Below are 4,070 nucleotides of genomic sequence, written 5' to 3' on the forward strand. Positions count from 1 at the left end.
CTAACCCTAAGACTCACCCATTTACTTTGATTTGAGCTCGGAAGAGGAAAATTGAGGTTGGAAAAGATTAGTTAACAAGGATTTGGGGCTTTAAACCCCATCTAATAACTTGAGCTAGGAATAGGAAAGTTAATTTTGAGGTTAAATTGATTGTGCTTCACTACTCACTCTAAGGCTTGGAAGAGCTTAGAGTGAAATTCATTGATTTGGTTGGAAAACTTTCAATGAGATTTTAGAACTCATTACCTATTAACAAAAACTCGCTCTTAGTTGCAAAATCGTAAAATACATTGGATCGTTACTTGAGAGTAATTTCTCTTTTATCCATGCTTGTGGCCATTGATCATTTTACCCGCTTTCTAGTTAGTTTTATCTTTGTTAGTTTATAAATAAAAAATCAAATATCGAAAAAGTGTTTGGCTTAGTGTAGAAAGTGAGAATTCGTTACTTGCTTGATCGCCTAGTATATTGTTGCCTGTGGGATTCAACCCCGACTGATTGGTGGGTAAATTATATTGCATACGACCGTGTACACTTTCCCCGGCAATGACGCCAAAATTTGATATGCCCAAATTACACCCTTAAAATAGGAGTAAAGCGATCGTTGGTCAAATAAAGAACCCAATGAGGTTGGGGTCGAATCCCACAGGGAATACAATGAAGAAATGTACTTAGTGTAATGCTCAACTAATAATCTATATTTCTAGGGACAAGGGTATAAATAATATTTGATTTGAATTTTTGTCCCACTAATTGTTAGAGAAATCTTTGTTGTGAAATTTAATCTATTGGTAAGAGGACTAAGGTTGTGGTTCCAAAGGAAAGTAATGCGATTGGATATCAATTCAACTTATTTATAAGTTTGGATGTAGTAAAAAATGGTTTGCTTAATTTTATCAAAAGTCTTTCAACCAAATTGGTAAATCTCATTACTAAGCTTTTCCAAGCCTTAGAATGTCACAAATATGAACACCCATTTTTAATTTCAAGTAGCTTTTCTATTTCTAGCTCAAGCTATTAGGTGGGATTTCAAGCCCCAAATTCATGCTATTTAACTCTTTTCTTAACTTATACTTTATTTTCCAAGCAAAGTAAAAATATTTAGGCACAAGTATGTTGGCCACCGTTAAAAGTAGTTCAAGCATGAAGAGTTAATAGAAAACACCTTTTAACATACAAATATAGTTGGAATACAAAAATCCAATCACATAGCTAAAATATTTATTCCACAACCTTAGCTAAATGGTTTAGCTACTCATGTTCATTAAATAAAAGACAATGATAAAGTGAATATTCATAAAGCTTATAGTAGTTGATGGAAGATGATGACAAAAGTACAAGATTCTCCTTAAAAACCATCAACCGCCAATGTTCAATGCTCTAAATACTAAAAGACAACAATAAAGTCTGTGTAGGGAATATTCAATAATGTGCACAAAAACCTAAGCACAAGTATTTATAGAGGGACAACAAAATGTGCAAAAACGAACTAAGTGATGACTTGGGGTGCAGAGAAGGTGGTCGCAACAAGAGTACGCGATCACATCCTGGCCGCATCTTCTAGCTTGGGCTTCTCGAATTCTCAGACCTCGTGATGTTTTGCGTCCATTTTGTGGTGCCGCATTCTTGAGATGCGACTGCAACTCCTTCATAGCACCGCATCTTCTTCATTTTTTTGGTCTTCCACTGATCTTACTTGAACTTCAGAGATGCGACCGCATATTGAGAATGCGGTGTTGCATTCACTGCGCAACTTGGTGCAATTTGTCTAACTCATTGGTTGATATGAAATGGAATATGCGACCTCATCTCCGACTTGCGGTGCAGCAACTTTGCTCCGCATTTGTTGGTTTTTGCTCTTTTTCTGCCATTTTATCCCTTTTATTCCCTTGGACTCACAAAACCTGAAAACAGACGAAAACATTATAAAAGTAGAGACTAATACTTGAAAAGGCTCTTAAAAAGTATAATTAGTGGATATAAGAAGTCCCAAAATCCACGACTTATCAACACCCCAGACTTAACCTTTTGCTCGTCCTCAAGCAAACAACATGTAACTACAACTAATCTAGACTCAACTAACACACCTGGGATGTATATGACTTTCGGTTGGTATCAATAATTAGAATGCAAACATGTTTATTCCATTCATCTGACACCCTCTTCTTCTCTCAAGTATGCACTAGTTGACAAATATATGACAATCACAAGCCTCAAAGTGCGCCTAAAGAATACTCTTGTCTAGCTCACATTCTCTTGACCCACTTATGCGGTGTAATTGCCAACCCTATGTTACAACACATGTGCCCTCACAAGAAAGAAAGTCTCTCATACGCAAACTCAATCATTACCAAGGACTTAAAACAAACAATCACACTCACAAGGAATCTCAAGTGTCACAAGTATCAAACCATAAACTTGCCCTTATTCTTTTTCAAGACTAACTCAAAAGTGCTCATTCGGAGATTTCAAAGGACTTTTCTTGGTTGTGAGTAAGGTAAGGTGTCAACTTAGGCCTTCGATCTAAGTTGGGGGTGGAGTACCTGGTGTTTGACTTATAGCCCTTGTATATATATAAAAAATAAAAAAAATTAAAAATAAACAAAGAAAATCATACTAAAATAAATGTCATAAAAAATATCAAAATAAAATCAATCTACCAAATTATTATCCATCATAAGAATATCTATTAAAATAAAGCCTCCCCTAACTTAAAATATTGCATTGTTCTCAATGTAACCATAATGCCCATTTCACAGTCCCTTTACTAGTTTCTTAGCTACATGCTCCAAATAATAAAAGAACAAGAACTCTCCAAAAATCGTCACTCTGAGATTTAGTATTCAAATGTGACTCAACAGGCAGCGAGTACTAAGTACATTCTCTAGAGCAACAATCGTAATGTAACAACAAAAGGAAGAGTGAACTCATACATGAGAACTTGCAATTGAGTAAGAAAGAATGAAAGAGTTGTTGCGGTTCCCTTGTCTTTTAATTGCCAATTAAGTGTGAACAAATGAATTAGCACAAAAATAATTTCCAAGCACAATGACACTAAGTTTTGAACTCACAGATAAATATCCATAATCTTTCTTCCTTCTAACAAATAAAATCGAATTATTAGAGCTGGAATAGACTTGACACCTAGAGTAGAAGACATGAGATTCAGCCATTTGATGATTTCACTCAACAACATAAGCAAACTATATTTATTGTCTGTGAAATGACACTCTATGATTCCATTCAGCAGGTATAGCAGCATATGTAAGCCATTCCCATCCAAATAATGGATAAAGTTTTTTTTTTTTTTTTTTTTTTTGGTTAAATTTCAAATCACGCTTGAACTCACTTCCTCTAGAGCTTATACCATTTACCCATTATGCAATTATTGACCAAACTCAGCAAAACTCGCTCTTATGCCCGACCCACACATCAAAACTTACTTCTATGCATCTCTAATATCGCTCGGTTACTCAGACTTCACCAGCAAATCAATTTCTCTCTCAGGCAATTCATCGAACAAGTTGCGGACATAACTTCAATAAGACTTTTTGCATTGATAAGCTGGTTGAATTACCCTCCCATTTAATGGGAATTATAGTTAAAAGAAGCACACTACATATGAATCAGCCAACAACAAGAATCGCACAATTTAAGCTCTCAAAGCCCATATCAAAGGTAACAACAAGAAATGAGGAAAAAAAATCTGCCCAGAAAGAGAAGAGAAAAGGAGAGAGGTAGGCAAGAAGAAGAAGAAAGAGGACAGTAGAGAGACCTACCTGGGTGTGCCGACGTGAAGGGGTGTTCGAGTTCTTTGGTGTGGATGGGATGCAGGGGAGTTTGGTAAAGGTTTGGGTTTTAAGCTAAAGGATAGGGAGTTTGGTGTGTGCAGAGGTGGGTTTTAGAAGGAAAATAAAAGGAGAAATGTTTACATAAACATTTACCTAGACCAAATACTAAGAAGTAAAACTTATACAAATAACTATCTTTTAATAGCTTCTAACAAGTTATAGCTACAAGTTGAAGATTTACAATTCGTAGCTGCTTTTGGCTGTATTTCAGTTGTATCT

The sequence above is a fragment of the Lycium ferocissimum genome, chromosome 1, assembly GCF_029784015.1.
Source record: "Lycium ferocissimum isolate CSIRO_LF1 chromosome 1, AGI_CSIRO_Lferr_CH_V1, whole genome shotgun sequence".
NCBI lineage: Eukaryota > Viridiplantae > Streptophyta > Magnoliopsida > Solanales > Solanaceae > Lycium > Lycium ferocissimum.